Source organism: Nicotiana tabacum, chromosome 2, assembly GCF_000715075.1.
Source record: "Nicotiana tabacum cultivar K326 chromosome 2, ASM71507v2, whole genome shotgun sequence".
In the NCBI taxonomy this organism is placed as follows: domain Eukaryota; kingdom Viridiplantae; phylum Streptophyta; class Magnoliopsida; order Solanales; family Solanaceae; genus Nicotiana; species Nicotiana tabacum.
The window spans coordinates 96,093,320-96,110,923 of NC_134081.1; positions in this window are offsets into that span (position 1 = coordinate 96,093,320).

Genomic DNA, 17,604 nt, shown 5'->3' on the forward strand with positions numbered 1-17,604 from the left:
ATCCGAATTTAAAATTTGTGAAATGTGAGTATCATGATGAGTTCACCTCTTTATTCTTTAGTGATAATTAATTGGTTCAGACTTATTGTATGGGTATATTCACCGCCGAATTTAGAATTTAAATTTTATCAATTTAATCTTTAAAAATTTTAATAATAAATTTATTATTTTCTTAAAGTTACGGATTCATATATACTTTTTGTTGTAATTTTAGTAGATTTTATACTTAAATTTATGCACGGTACCCGTCACCTACATACTACATACGCCCCGAGAGCAGTGGCGGATGCACGTGGTGGCAAGCGGGTTCAACTGAACGCGCTTCATCAAAAAATAATATTGTGTATATGCATAAATTAGGATTAAAGCTGCGTAAATTTTGTATCAATATTCTATTTGAACCCACTTGACAACTACTATTTTACGACTAAAATTATGTACTTCTAAGATTAAACACGCTTTCACAAAATCCTGGGTCCGCCACTGCCTGAGAGTGTGTATATATATATATATATATATATATATATATTACGTGTATATAGAGTTGGACCCCAAGGTATAATGTAGTTGCACCCATAAACATACATATATTTCCTGATTGACCCTAGCCTCTAAAAAGTATTTTTTAATAAAAGTGTAACTAATGGATGAGGAAATCACTTTTACAATCAATTAAAAAAAATAGGTTGAGATTTAAGTTGAAGCGCCCAACTCCATCATGCATCTTCTCTTCTATTTTAATTATCCCAAAAAAACAAAAACAAAAACAAAAACAAAAAGATTTTTTCTGTCACTGAAAGTTGAATAGGCTGCAAATCTCATTTGAGAGTTTAACCACTTAGACATAAGACATAACAAACTACGTAAAATTTCGACTCAAAACATCTAGTACCATGTTTAATTATAATTATATCGTCCAACAACTTAATTAAACGATGTCTTCAAACAAATTAAATTTGTCGTTACTCGAGCTTGCATCACTGCCTCCCTTTTTAATGCCCACTAAAAAAAGACATTTAGCGACGAATTGAAAATGATGAAGCTGCCAATTTAGCTTAATTATTATTCTAATGAAGCTCTAATTAAGGCCTTTGGGTTTGATCCAATGGGGGGGTCATGTCCATAGATTTGCTTGAAATCGAACCCATCTGCAGCTTATAAATCTGGCCTTATTAAACCTTACTAGTATTTTCTAAGGCTGGGGAACGTGTTGTTTTATATAGAGCCAAAACGAACTTTTCATGTGAAAACCTGTTGAGTGGAAGTAGGAAGCTTAGTTGGGAAGGAAAGGTGTTAGTTTGTTTTATCTGATAATCATGGTATTGTCATTCCACGGTAGACCTTTGAAATGTTGAATATCTGCTCCATTAGCTGAATTTTAGGTCCATCTTGTGATGACATATTGACGTAGACGTACACCTAAACTATTTTTCGGGAGAAGTACACAATCAATGGTTTTAGGGCTGTTATTTAGGCACTAACTATTGTTTACCCGTAAAATGATACAGTTAAATTTATACGTGATTTCTAGATAAGTGAATTAATTCGATCCTGAAATAATATAAGAATTGAAGAAATATGCAATACTTAGCCTTGAGATGAAGATGAAATAGCAGAAACAGTAATTTCGGGAGCAAGGCTTCCGGGTACAACAGTAATGAAACCAAAAAATAAGAAGATAAAATTGTATAAAGGTTTGAATATATTATAGCGTTAGTTTGCCAGAAAATTCGTGTCATTTACAATGATAACAAAGCTCATTATTTATAATTGCACCTAGGAAACAAGATCCTAGGATCATGCCCTTCTTTAATGTCAATTATGAGGGCCAATGAAGAATGTGTAACAGTGAGCATAAATGACAAATTCTTTGTAACGGTCAGTATACTAAATGATGTAGAATATTTCCCATTAAATGCTACTGGATGGCAGCTATTTATTGCATCTTTATGAGCGTTATTCTTTCCGGTAATAAATGGAACAGTTGTCTTCGGTTTTAGCTATCCTCTGCCTTCGGCTCCACATGTCACTCTCTTATACAATTACTTAGCATAGCATATTTTAACCCTATACAAATAGTCCCCCTGCTTTTCGGTGACATAACTTTGAGTCACCAGGAAATTGGCAGGAACATTCTTTTTGGCGGGAATTTCTCTGACCCCTTCTGAAAAGTTTCTGACGGTTGATTATACACACGTCTCTCCGTATTTAATGCCCCGAACATGCGTTATCCCACAATTTAGCATAACTTTTGCTGGTTATCAAGATAATTATGCCCACGAATTTAGCCACCTAAACCTTTACTTATATGCATCACTCTCATTTATTCACACCCCATAGTTCTCCAAACTCTATCAAACTCTCTTCATTCAATTTGTACTTTATTCTTCAACCTTTATTTAACTCTCCTCATACGAGAAAAGTTTTTCCTTCTTCTATAATATATAATGGCTTCTTCTTCAAAAAATACTAGTTCCTCAAAGAACAAAACAAAGCCGATGAAGCCGCTCCTCCCACAGTGAGCACCATCATCCCTAGAAGTCTTGTCACAACTAAAGACTTCAAACAAAAATTTCCTTCTGTTAGCCCTCGTACATGGGCCGTTAGCAAATATCCTCCTTCCATATGTTCTTCCAGCATTCCTGCTGTGAAAGAAGATTATCGTTGCCAGGACTTAGATATTATTTCTCCTGATCTGGCGGAGCGGGTAACATCACCCAAGAAGGGTTTTACGTACTTTTATACGTATCCTTCACTTTGGGGACATTTGCACTGAGCGGAGAGCTTGACTTCGTTATTGTGGAGTTTTGCCTCTGCTACCAAGTATGTTTGGCCCAGGTGGGTTATTTGGAAACCATGTCTATGTAGAGCTAATTATAACGACCCAGCCGGTCGTTTTGAGTATTATAACCCTGTCTTCCCATTTATTGCTCAATTTATGTTTTACAATTATTTTATGACTTACATGGTTAGTTGATTTGGGTCCGGAAGAAATTCGGAGTGAAACAAGACACTTAGTCTCATAATTAAAAATTTAAGTTAGAAAAGTTGACCGGATATGGACTTATGTGTAAACAACCTCGGATCTGAATTTTTATAATTCCAATAGCTCTGTATGGTGATTTCAGACTTAGGAGCTTGTCCGAAAAATTATTTGAAAATCCGTATAGGAATTAAGCTTGAAATGCCGAAAGTTAAATTTTTGGAAAGTTTGACCGGGGTCGAAATCCCATTCTTAAAATTTTAATATGTTTGTTATGTCATTTATGACTTGTGTGCAAAATTTGAGGTCAATCGGGCGTGATTTGATAGGTTTCGGCATTGTTTGTAGAAATGAAAAGTTTCAAAGTTCATTAGGCTTGAATCTATGTGGGATTCGTATTTTTAGTATCGTTGGATGTGATTTGAAAACTCGACTAAGTTCGTATGATGTTTTAGGACTTGTTGGTATATTTGGTTGAGGTCCCGAGGGCTTCGGGTGAGTTTCGGATGTTTAACGGATCAAAAGTTAGACTAAAACAGATGCTGCAATTTCCTTCTGCTAGGAATTCCTTCTGCTGGAAATTCGGGGAGCCCAGAATCAAGCCAGGATCGAAGCCACGTTCGAAGGCAAGGTTGAGGGCCATGATCGAAGCCAGGATTGAAGCCACGATCGTAGGTAGGGTCGAGGGCCATGATCGAAGGCAGGATCTAAGCCACGGTCGAAGGCAGGGTCGAGGGACATGGTCGAAGCAAGGATCTAAGACACGATCGAAGGCAGGGTCGAGGGCTATGATCGAAGCCACGATCGAAGGCTAGGGTCGAGGGCCATGATCGAAACCAAGATCTAGGGTCAGAATCGAAGGCCAAGATCGTGGCAAGACCGAGGGCTGTCCGGGCAGAATTATAAAGCAGGGGACTTCGTCCCATTAGCCATTTTTGACAGATTGGAGCTTGAGGAGAGGCGATTTTTGATAGATTTTCAAGGAAAACTTGAGGTAAGTCCCTTGTGATCATTTCTACTCCATAATATTAAATTATCATCGAATAATTTGACTAGATTACATGTTTTTGAGTTGTAAATCGGAGATTTGAACTTGAAAATTTGGAAATAAGATTTGATGATTTGGAGGTCGAGTTGAGGTCGGATTTTGGTAAAATTAGTATGGGTAGACTCATGGTGGAATGGACTTTCGGATTTTATAACTTTTGTCTGGTTCCGAGATGTGGGCCCCACAGAAAAAGTCTTGCGGATTATGGCACTTGGGTTGTAGGAGCCCCTTCGGAGTCTGTACACCCCAGTGAGCGCGGGTACCCATTGAGTGTGAGTGCTGAGGGATGGGAGCCCAGTGAGTGATTGTTGTCCTAAGAGGGTGTACTTTCTTTTTCATTTGTTGTTGCACTTAGTTGCTATCTGTCATTGTTGTGAAATTCTCTGAAAGATTTTATATCCGGATTACATGAACTTGAACTGTTGGATTTGAAAGCATGTCTACTCTCTGTTGGAATTACTAAAAATGAACTATAACTGTGTAGCTTGTCTCTATCTTCAGTTCCTTATTTATTATTGTTACTTGCTGAGTTGGTTGTACTCGTACTATACCCTGCACTTCGTGTGCACATCCAGGTATTCCCGGACATAACGTGTGTTGATCTTTTCGCGCAGTTAATTTTTCGGAGATTCTGAGGTAGCTATCGTGTTTTGCAGACCTTGTGTCTCCTTCCCTATCTCCATGTTTACTGTATTTGGTCTCATACTATTATAGACCGTATTTTCTAAACTTGTAATCATATTAGATGCGCATGTACTCAGTGACACCAGGTTTTGGGAATATTTATATTTGTACTTGTGAGATTTCTTTCGCTGAATTTAATCATTCTCTTTTCAAATTTAAAAGAATACGTGGTTTATTGAGATTGTCATCTTTCCTAGTATTGAGATAGGCGCCATCACGGCGGGTGGGATTTTGGGTCGTGACAAGTTGGTATCAGAGCAAAAAAATGGGGGAGGAGCTATCCCTAGCTCACGTGATGAACCATTATTCCCCCAAGATCTTCCGTGGGGGGTGATTAACTTCAGCAAGCTAGGCCACCATCTATTGCTATCCAGCATGGATGATGATAATGATCGCAGGTAGATGGAACATTTTATTTCAGTTGGCACCAGTGACATCATCCCGCCTCGGCTCATTCCTTCTCGGAATTGTGGAACTGCACTCGTAAGTATACAGTTTGTTTCTACTCCTGTTAAAGATCCTTCCTCGTAATTATTAACTTTTCTTCCTTTAAATGCCTCAACGACTCAATGGGTTCCACCTAGAGTTGAAGGCTTGAACCAATGGGTTCAAAAAAATTTGGACGTTACTACGCCCGAAACCCGCTCGTGAAAAGAGTTGTCCCTGAAATATGGGTGGAAGGCCAAAAATCATGGTAAGTTTAACTCATCTTGTCCTTACCTTTTTTTATGAGAAAAGTTGTCTAATTCTTTTTATTCTATTGAATATAGGTCTACCTTAGGGTTCAGTTATTGTCCCCGAGGAGGACGTTTTGGCTAATCCTGATGATGTGGCGAGGCTGCTGCAGAAAGTTTTTTCAAAAACATGCGCCTCTAGGCCTGCTTCTAGTGCAAGTGCTTCTTCTTGGAGTCCCCGACCGGAGAACAAGCAACCAAAAAGAAGGCGTTCCTCTACGGCCGGGGGAAAGAATAAGAGGGAGAAGAATGATGCCCCTGAGTCATCTCCGGAAGTCGTGGTGATGAGCCCTCCATCTGGGCCGGCCATAGATACCGTGATGATTGACGACAATGAAAAAGCTAGCGAGGAGGGAGATTCTCTACATATAAGACAACGACCTTCCTCAACTCAACAGACTTCTCAATCTATTGAGTTAATTACACCAACCGAGGTTGAAGCCTCGGCGCTCTGGGGAGTATGAGATGGTGAAAAATGCCAACTCCCATTTTCGAATCCTAGTCGCTACGCCCGGTACTGTGGGGCTGAGTACCGGGTCCCTGCCGTCTTCAGTTGATGAGCAACCAGCACTGCGTTTGTCATAACTGCTTCTCACTCTTCAACTCCATCAACTTCATCTCCATCTTCACCAACTCTTCCACCAGTAACTGCTACATCATCTCCACCGGTCGTATCTGTCCGAGAGGAGGATGTTCCTCTCCCCCAATCCCCAGTTCATGGGAATTTGGGGCAAAATTATGTTGCCCCCTTAGAAGATCCGTAAAGGTGGAGGAGCGTTACTCTCTCGGTCTCCACCAGATGCAATTTTCTATCCCGGCTGGTGGAACTTGCTAACTATTGAAGCCTTTAGCTTAAGAAAAAGATTAGGAAAAGATACAGGCTCTCTCGGGAGAGTGCTTGTTGAACAATGCCATGCACAATTTCGCAGCGGTACATTCTTTATTTCTTTTTTCATTTCTCTTGTATTTGACTAAATAAATATTCTAAGCTTGTCTTTCTTGTTCTGCATGCAAATTCCCTTGCTTCCAATGGCCTCTAGATGTTGATTCAGGAAAAAGAAGGACTTACCTCCTAATGGAATCAACTTTTGGCCGAGCGAGATCAAACTGTTGCTCGCCTCTTAGAAATGGAAGCCAAATCTATTGAGGCCGTTGTGTTGGAAACTCATTTGCAACAAAGAGATCAAGAAGTGAAAACCCTTAACCAGGAGATTGCCCCACTGAGGGTTCAATTTGAAGAGGCTAATGCCAAATGGGCCGAAGTCTATAGTGTCGTTCTTGCTGTATCCGATCGTGAGGCTGCCTCTGCTGAAGATTGACAAACCTAGAGGCAGCCTTGAACTCCAAAACTAAAGAGCTTGCTGCTGTGGGGGTGAAATATGCCCAATTGGAGGAGAAGTATAAGAAGACCATTGAGCATAATAGAATTTTCAACTCTACTGTCCGCGAACTTGACGTTAGCCTCAAGCCCATTAGATCCGCCAGGGAAAACCTTTCTGTCGAGGTTATCCAACCTAAAGAAGAACCCAAGCACCGAGTGACTTCCCTCGTTGTTGAGAAAACTTATGTTATGTACAACATGAGGAGAAAAACCTTGGAAAAGGCTAAAGCGCGTATCATTGACTTTGATGCCGAAATCGCTAAAGCCCGTGAACTAAAGTCAGCTGCTAAAAGAGGTCTCCCGGCAGGACCTGATGCTTCCATTTCTTCTTGTTCCGGTTCCGAAACTTCGAGAACTGAATAGGAACCGGAAGGTGAAGATGTTGAGGTCCAAACTGATGTGTGCCAAGATGTTGAGACATCGGCGGATCTATCCACTTCCCCTGGGGGCGCAAACACTCACTTCCTTCGGGTTTCGGAGATGTAGCAGTTTAGCTTTTCCTTTCTCTTCCCAACTTTTGTGCCTGTGCCGTTTTTGGCATATTTATTATGAATAAAAACATTTTTTGCTTCAAATATTGCATGAATCTTTCAGCGTTCTTTTGTCTGAACATTTATGCAAGTTTTAATATTTGCATTCTTTCTTGCTTAAGTGTTGTGCGCAAGTTCTACTATTTATGTCTAATTATGTAAGGCCTTGGGTGTATTTTTCCCTAAAAGCATTTGGATTTCGGGCACAATCCGAAATCAACCCTTTTTATCGTGGTTTTTTTTTATAAGAGATGGCCCTCTTATGTTTACGATGCTCTTGAAGAGGATGTCTCTTGTTCATTACGGCACTAGCATTTGAAATACTTGTTTAACTTTCAAATAATAAAATTAATTCATCGTTCAGACAAGAAAAAAGATAGAAATAAAAGGACTTTATTCTATTCCTTTTATTTTCAAAAAGTACATAAGCATTCGTTATGCTAAAAAGAAATTGTCATTCTTGTGGCTAGCTTATACCACTTGTTTCTACGGGGCTAGCTGCGCAGTCCTCGGTCCCGATGACATAACTATGTTCCTGGTCTTCATATTCCGGTTAACGTGGCAGTCATTGTTGTCATATCCTCATACTAATTCCCCTAGTGTTCGAATGCGAAGAACGCGAATTGGTACATTGGAAGTTTTGCACCTTCGAGGTTTCCACTAATGAATTGCTAGATAATTTTTAGATTGGTAACAAACTTCGCTTCCCCTTAGGAATTTATTTTATCGAGCCAAATACTATCTAACAATCCTCTAGTAATTTGCACTTGTGATTGGGCGGCTAACCTTTGCTTGATAGCAAAATCAATTTCTCGGTAGGAATTTAGCTATCGAGCCAAATATTATCTAACCACTCCGGAGTGGTTCTTCGCTTATGTGCCTTACTATTAAAGGTATTATTGCTGCTGTTGAAACCTTATTCGTAGTATGCTTTCCGTTGCTTCCTCATTAAAAACCTTACGAGAAAAACCCAATTGGGACAAAAACTAGACGAAGGGAAAAAGAGTGCAGCACATACTTTCAGTACATGTGATGTTTGTCAGCAATAATATCTCTTGAGATGTACCACATTCCAGTTGCTAGGCAACTTTTCTCCATCCTGATTCTCCAACTCGTATGAACTTTTCTCGGTGATAGCTGAAATTCGGTAGGGGCCTTCCCAGGTTGGACATAGTTTCCCTTCGTTGAGTTCCCAGGTGTTTTGAGTTACTTTCCTTAGAACCAAGTCTCCCACTTTGAAATAATGGAGGTTGGATCTTCGATTATAATATCTTTCCATTCTCTGCTTCTGGGTTGTCATTCTTATATGTGTCAGGTCCCTACGCTCATCGAGTAGCTCCAAGTTGACTAACATTGCTTCGTTCTTCGTATCTTCACTGGCGTGGAAATATCTCAAGGTAAGCTCTCCTACTTCCACCGGGATTAAGGCTTCTGCTCCGTACACAAGGGAGAAAGGAGTTTCTCATGTGCTTGATTTGGTCGTTGTTCCGTACGCCCAAAGCACCCCAGACAGTTCCTCATGCCACTTACCTTTATCCACTTCCAAGCTCTTTATGAGATTTTGTATAAATCACTTTATTCGTTGATTCCGCTTAACCATTTGCGATCGGATGATAGGGCGAATATGTGATTCTTTTGATTTTCAAATCTTCAAAGAATTTTGTGATCTTTGCGCTGTTATCGCAGGCTAACTCTTTTGGTATTCCAAATTTGCAAATTATATTCTCCCACAAGTAATCCACCACTTCACGTTCGTCGTTCTTCTGATAAGGACCTGCTTCAACCCACTTAGAAAAATAATCAGTTAAAATTAAAAGAAATCTTACCTTACCAAGGGCCAGTGGCAGTGGTCCGACGATATCCATTCCCCACTTCATGAACAACCATGGAGATAAAACTAAATGTAATGGTTCTGCTGCTTGATGTACCATCGGGGCGTAGCATTGACACTTATCGCATTTTTTCATGAAATCTTTGGCGTCTTGTTCCATTCGAGGCCAATAATATCCTGCCCTTACCAGTTTTAGTACTAAGGAGTCTGCGCCCCAATGATTTCCACTTATTCCTTCGTGGACCTCTCGCATAACATAATTAGCTTCGAACGCTCCCAAGCATCGGGCCAACGGACCTTAGAAAGATTTCCTATACAGTTGGCCTTCTTTGAAGCTATATCATGATACTTTGGCACATAGCGCCTGTGACGCCTTGGAATCTTCGGGCAACTTCTTGTTCTCGAGATAATCGATGATCTCATTCCTCCAGTCCCAGGCCAAATTAGTCGTATTTACCTCATAGTAACTATATGCGTCCAGAACCGAGTGCATGAGCTATAATACCCTCCCGAAATTTGATCCATTCATTTCTGTTGATGAACAGAGGTTAGCTAATGCATCTGCTTCTGCATTTTCTTCCCTCGGGATATGAGTGATCGACCACTCCCGGAACCGAGCCAGTAGAGCATGGACTCTTACTATGTATTATTGCATGCACTCCTCTTTGGTTTCGAAGATCACGTAGACCTAATTTACCACTAGTTGGGAGTCGCATTTGATCTCTATGACCTCGGAATCCAGTCCCCGGTCCAGTTCGAGTCTTGTAATCAAAGTTTCATACTCTACTTCGTTGTTAGTTAAAGGGAACATTCTTATGGCTTGCTGTAGGGTTTCTCCCCAATGCGTGGTTAATACTATGCCAAGCCCGGACCCATTTTACAGTGGAAGCTCTGTCCGTAAATAAGGTCCAAACCCCCGATGTCAATTGTGAAACCATCACTGCTTCTTTGGTTGCTAGAGGCAGCAATTCCGTACTAAAATCGGCCACAAAGTCGGTCATAACTTCTGACTTAATCGCAGTCCTAGGTTTATACTCTATGTCGAATTCACTCATTTCGACGGCCCATTTGGTCAATCTACCCGAGATTTCGGGTTTGTGAAGGATATTCCGCAGGGAAAAGGTGGTCACCATAGTTATCGGGTGACATTGGAAGTAAGGCCTCAGCTTCCGAGCGGCGACTACGAGAGCTAAGGCCAGCTTCTCCAAATGCGGGTAGCAAGTTTCTGTTCTTGTTAAAATTCTACTAACATAATAAATAAAATATTGCGTACCTTCATCCTCACAGACTAAAAAGGCGCTTACCGCTAACTCTGAGACTGCTAGGTAGATTAACAGTGTTTCACATTCTTTCGGTTTTGACAGTAACGAAGGACTTGGCAGGTACCTTTTCAAATCCCTCAAAGCCTGCTGGCATTCCGGAGTCCATTCGAAGTTATTTTTCTTTTTGAGCAGCGCGAAGAAATGGTGGCATTTCTCTGATGATCGGGAAATAAACATGCTCAAAGTGGCCAATCTCCCTGTGAGCCTTTGAACTTCTTTCACTCTTGATAGCTGGTCCGGGATATCTTCGATGGATTTGATCTTATCGAGGTTTACCTCAATCCCTCTTTGTGATACTAGAAATCCTAGAAACTTTCTGGAGCTGACCCCGAACGCGCGCTTCTCGGGGTTAAGCTTCATGTTATGCTTCCTTAAGATGTCAAAAGTTTCTTCTAGATGCTTAAGATGATCACATGCATTCAAAGACTTAACAAGCATATCGCCTATATAAACTTCCATGATCTTCTCTATCTCTTTTTTAAACATCTTGTTTATGAGCCGCTGATAAGTGGCTCTAGCGTTCTTTAGCCCGAAAGGGCATCACATTACAGCAATATGTGCCAAAATTCGTTATGAACGAAGTATTTTCCTGGTCTTCCAGGTTTATCTTAATTTTGTTGTACCCCGAATAAGCATCGAGTAAACTCATTAACTCGTGCACGGCCGTTACATCAATCATTTGATCGATGTTTGGCAGTGGGAACGAGTCTTTTGGGCACGCCTTATTCAAGTCCTTATAATCTACGCACATGCGAAACTTTTTTTTTTCTTAGGAACTACTACTACATTAGCTAGACAGTCTGGATACTTTACCTCTCAGATCGTACCAATATCATGTAGGCGAGTTACTTCTTCTTTGACGAATTTATTCCTAGCCTCCGCAATAGGGCATTTATTTTGCCTTTACCGGAGGAATGTTGGGATCCAAGCTTAGCTTGTGTACGGCCATTTCCATTGGGATACCTATCATATCCGCATGCGACCATGCAAAATAATTGGCAATATACTTAAGAAATTCAATAAATCCAGACATTAGCTTGGGGTGCAGTGTTGTCCCCAAGTGGAATTTCCTCTCCAAGAACTTTTCAAACAATGCAAATTGATCGAGTTCTTCCCCTGTGGAATTTGTTGCATCCGTCTCTTCTGGCACCTTGAAGTATCTTGGCACCTTATAGGATTCCGACGCTTCTTCCCCCGTCTAACTTCACCTGATTTGGAGCAGGCACTGGTTCCTGTAATTGTTATGCCGCATGCTCCTTCCCTTTGCTACTGGAGACCAAAATCGCATTCATCTCCCTTGCTACCGGTTGGTCGCCTTTAATCTGTTTGATTCCTTTGAGTTTTGGGAATTTCAGCAACTGATGATATGTTGATGGTACGACTCTCATCTCGTGCAACCACCGTCTTCCCAGAATAATGTTATAACCTATATCACTGTCCACAACTTCGAAAAGAGTCGTCTTCATCACCTCTTCGGCGTTCGTGGGCAGCAAGATCTCTCGCTGGGTTGTCACGCTTGCGAGGTTAAATCCGGTGAGGAGTTTTGTGGCTGGAATGATGCTTCTGGTAAGTTTGGCTTGCTCCAGTATACTCCATTATATGATATTGGCCGAACTTCCTGGATCTACAAGAACACGTTTGATTTTAAAATCTAATACATTTAAAGAAATTACCAATGCGTCATTATGCGGTAGAAACAGTCCATCTGTGCCCTCCCCCGTGAAAGTGATGTCGTCTTCAACGACTTCCCGGAGTCTCTTGCTGTGGGTTATTGACAACTTCGTCTTCTTTGCTGCCGAGAAGTTAAACCTGTTGATCTCGTTCCCCCCGAAGATCATGTTGATCATATGGCGCGGGGGGTCTACTCCTGTTTTTGAGTTCTTCGTGTTATCACGGTTGCGACCGTAATTGTTCTTGGCTCAGTCACTTAAGAATTCCCTGAGATGGCCATTTTTCAATAGTGTCACCACCTCTTCACGCAAATGTCGGCAGTCCCAAGTCGGTGGCCATTCGTCCCGTAGTATTCGCACTACAAATTAGGATCTCTCTGGCTGGGATCGAACCTCATCGGCTTCGGGAACCGTGCTTCTTTAATGTTCCTCATAGTTGATACCAACTCTACTACACTGACATTGAAGTTGTATTTGATAGCCTGGGGTAAGAAGGATCTCGTGCACCTGACGTTTCTTTATCCTACAATGATCTGTTATTCTGACGTGATCAGTTCTTCTGTCGGTAACGAACCTGTCTGCAGGCCAGAAATCTCTGTTGCGTCCTTCGGCCCGTCCGTAAGTCAAAAACCGGCCTCTCGAAGACCGTTTATCTTTGTCAAAATCGTCTTTTGATTTTTCCTTATTCTTCTCCCGACCTTTTTGCCGACGCCGGAAAGCCAATCTGATCATCTTCAATCCTTATCTTAGACTCGTACCGATTGTGAACATCCGCCCAAGTCGTCGCCTGCAACTCAAGCAAGCTTTCCTTCAATTTTTGAGAAGCATTAGAACTTCTCGGATTCAGACCCTTGGTGAATGCTTCAGCCGCCAATACATCCAGAATATCCGGGAGCAACATCCTCTCCTTTTAGAACTGGGTGACGAATTCCCGTAGCAACTCGGAGTCTCCTTGTGCAATTCTGAATATATCATCCTTTCGAGCCTGCACCTTTCTGGGCCCGGCATGGGCCTTAATAATAGTATTCGCGAGAATCTCAAAGGAATCTATGGAATCCTCGGGTAACATAGAATATCACGTCAAGGCTTCCCTCGTGAGAGTCTCTCCGAATTTCTTTAGCAAAACAGATTCAATCTCGTGGGGAGCTAAATCGTACCCCTTCACCGCCATTGTATAGGTGGTATATGCTCATGAGGGTCCAAAGTCCCATCATAATTCGGTACGTCGGGCATTTTAAACCGCTTCGGGATCAATTCTGGTGTCGCGCTTGGTTTATACGATAATTGGGTATACTTATTGGAGTCCAACCCTTTCAGCACCGGTGGTACACCTGGGATTTGGTCAATGTGGGCGTTCACTTCCCTCATAAACCGTAAGAGCTTGCTTTTGAAGGGATTGCTCTCGCTGTTATGACCGGAACCGCTCCCCCCCCAGCCACATGAAAGTCGAGCTTGCCCCTAGGGGTGTTGTTGTCGACCCTCTGCATTGTTTGATTTGTGGGAGCGCCGGGAGGGACTGGACCTCGACCATTTGCATTATTAGAAGCACCCTACAACGCCTGCTTTATTTTTGTCATAATATTGTCTTGTCATGTGAGATGGCCTAGAATGACCTCTTACTGATCTTGCAGGACCCTTACCGCTTCAACAACATGCTCCTCTTCAGCATCATCGGGGGTCGCCTCCCGAACATGTCGCGGGTATCGTCTGTCGTGGACCGGCATAGCATCGTTTTCCTCATTACGGGTGTCACTGATTGAATCCTCGTGCTGAGGCTGGTCTCCTAGGGCCTCAAGATTATGTTTGTTGTTAACACCATTATCCGCCAATTTTTGTGATTTTTTGCTAAGAACAAATAATCAAAACACGTTAGTAAAAGAATCAAGGACCAACTTTATTATACGACTATCTAGGCCTCACGGTGGGTGCCAAACTTTTTACCCGTAAAATGACACATTTGAATTTATACGTAGTTTCTAGACAAGTAAATTAATTCCATTCTGATATAATATAAGAATTGAAAAAATATGCAATACTTAACCTTGAGATGAAGATGAAATAGTAGAAACAGTAGTTTCGGGAGCAAGGCTTCCGGGTATAACAATAATGAAACAAAAAAATAAGAAGATAAAATTGTATAAAGCTTTGAATATATTATAGCATTAGTTTGCTAGAAAATTCGTTTCATTTACAATGATAACATAGCTCACTATTTATAGTTGCACCTAGGAAACAAGATCCTAGGATAATGCCCTTCTTTAATGTCAATTAAGAGGGCCATTAAAGAATGTGTAATGGTGAGCATAAATGATAAATTTTTTGTAACGGGAAGTGTACTAAATATTGTAGAATATTCTCAATTAAATGCTATCGGATGACAGATATTTATTTCATCTTTATGAGCGTCATTCTTTCCGGTAACAAATTGAATAATTGTCTTCAGTTTTAGCTATCCTCTGTCTTCGGCTCCACGTGTCACTCTCTTATGCAATTACTTAGCATAACATATTTTTACCCTATACAGCTATTACTTATTTTGTCCTTAAAATTTGAACTAAAAATTTTAATTTTAGAACATTTGTATCCTAAAACATTTTACTGGATAACTGAAATTCAAAATACATTGACTAATTCTTAAATAGTAGTCTTTTAGAGTGACTACCTGATATTATTTCCTCCCACTTTTTCCCTTGCTTAATGTACATAGGACATCGTCAATCTGGGCTAATACTGGTTATTTGGGTGGGCTCTTTACATATGTTGTTGGTATACAGCTTGGTAAGGCCAGTACGATAGGAAGAATCACGATAGCTCAGTTGATCGGTTATTCGAATTTTTACCTTGTTAGTGGAGGCGCAGTTCTCCACTTTATAATTTCTTTCCCTGTTTTTCATTCTTCTCCCCTATGTATTATTATTATTATTATTTTTAAAAAGAAGAAAATATGACCTAGAAGAGCATGCGAAAAAATTGGTAGAAATAGAGCCTATTAGCCACTTTTCGACCTTGTCTTTAAAAAGCCATTATCATTAAGTTTCAAATTTCAAAAATTGTTCTGTCTTTTTTTTACCTATGAAATTCGAAACTTTGTGACAATGGCTATATTTTAATAATTGGAGCTGAAAATGACTATTTGTAAAAAGAAAACTATCCAAACATTCGCCCATTGGGCTTTAGCAAGATGATTCAGAAGTTTTCGCTGGGTTGGGCGAGAAGAAGATGAGAATACCAGACTAACGTAAAAATTACACGGGGCGCCCTATTTGGTCACCAATATTTAATCTATACCCACTTTTTAAATTTTTTTAGCTTGTACCCACTTTTAAAACAACTTTAGGCCTCTTTCTCCTCCTTCTCCTTCTCCTCTTTCGTTTTCTTCTTCTTTTCCTCCTCCTTCTTCTTCTTCTTCTTCTTCGGGTGATATTATTATTTCCTCTAGATGATATCATTATTCATATGGTACGAGGTGAGTCCCGAAACGGTTGTGTGGGTTGCCAACAGGGACTACCCAATTCCATTTTTATCAACTGAACTTTTCGTTATCGCTATTGATGATTGTAATCTCAAAGTGTTGGACTCGTCAAGTAACTCATATTTCTGAACACAAGTAGGTAGGGTTGGGCATAAAATCCGAAAAATCGAATTTCGAACCAAACCGAATTAATTCGGTATTTTGGTATTGGCTTTTTCGGTATAATTTGGTATTAAATTTTCGGTTATTCGGTATAACGGTACAGTCCTTGGTATTAAGATTTCGATATTTCGGTATACTGAAATACCGAAATACCAAATTATTTATATATTTCCTATCCAGCTATCCTAGTCCTACCTACATTGCCCCAGGCCCTAGCCCAGCTCAAGTTTCTATTTTTAGCCCAATAAGACTAAGCCCAAGTTACTCTCTCAGTCGCTTTCTATTTACTAAGTTAGAATTAGGTTTCTCTTCTCAAACAAAGAAGTGAAGAACATAGTTCAGACTACAGACTGGCTGCGGTGACTAGGGGTGGGCATAAAATCTAAAAAATCGAATTCTGAACCGGACCAAATTAATTCGGTATTTTAGTATCGGTTTTTTCGGTATTTTGGTATTTCAGTATAATCCATTCAGGAGATACACGGACTGCTTGCTTGGAGCCTTGGAATGTTGGTTTTGGCATTTTGCTATTACTCTATGCCGTGCCTCAGCTCAAGCAAAAAGGAAGATGGTTGCATGCAGCAGAAGTGTTGCAAAACTTCCATTTTGTCCTTAGTCCCTATACCAGTGCGCAACAATTCAACTCACTCATCTTGTTTACATGAACTCTAAACTTCTTTACTCATTATATACTTACATATGTCAGTATAGAATGACTGCTGCTACTATAGAATATTTGATGATTGGATTCTAAACATTAATTAGTTGCTGCTTAGAATGACTTTGAGGCTCCAATCAGATGTGTAACTGGATATTGTGAACTAAAGCAGGTAACTCGTTAGTTGTTGTTGCTGCTAGTTGCTACTCCAATTGTCAAGTTAGAAATGAGAATGACTGTTGCTCCTTAGTTGCTGCTGGCTGCTGCAATTGGCAAGTGTTGCTGCTCGTTCTTCAATATTTTTTTGGCAGAGCCAGAACATGTGTAAATCGTCAATGTGTACATTATGATAATTGATATTCCTTTAAAAATACATGATTCTATTAATGTATCAAACCGAAACCGTACCGAAACAAAATAAGAAATACCGAACCGTACCGAACTACTTTGGTACGATATTTAGTATACACAATTGATAAACCGAATACTGAAATACCGAACCGAAGTTTTCAAATACCGAATCGAAGTACCGAACGCCCACCCCTACAAGTAGGCACAAGTGAAGTGCATCCTCTAGGAACACAAGTAGGCACAAGTGAACACAAGTAAGCACAAGTTCAGCAATTATTGAACTGAAGTGCATCATCTAGGAGTTGAAATTCAGGAAATACTAAACAAACTCCAGCTCCTAAAATGCTAAAGTTTAGCAGGTACTAAACAAACTTCAGCTCCTAGAATGCTGAAGTTCTGCAATTACAAAACAAAAACTTCAGCCAAAATTGTTGAAGTTCAGCAATTATTAAACTGAAGTGCATCCTCTAGGATCTGAAGTTCAGCAAATACTAAACATACTTCAGCTCCTAAAATGCTGAAGTTCAGCAGATGCTAAACAAACTTCAGCTCCTAGAATGCTGAAGTTCAGCAATTACAAAATAAAAATTTCAGCCAAAATTGCTGAAGTTCAGCAATTATTGAACTAAAGTTTTCCATTGCACTGTGAACTGAAATTTGTGTGATTGCCTTTACAAGTCAGGACAAACTTCGGGCAAAAATATCTGAAGTTTTGCTTTGATAAGGCTGCACTTTAAGCAAAATATTCTGAAGTTCAAACTCCAGACATAAATTTTTG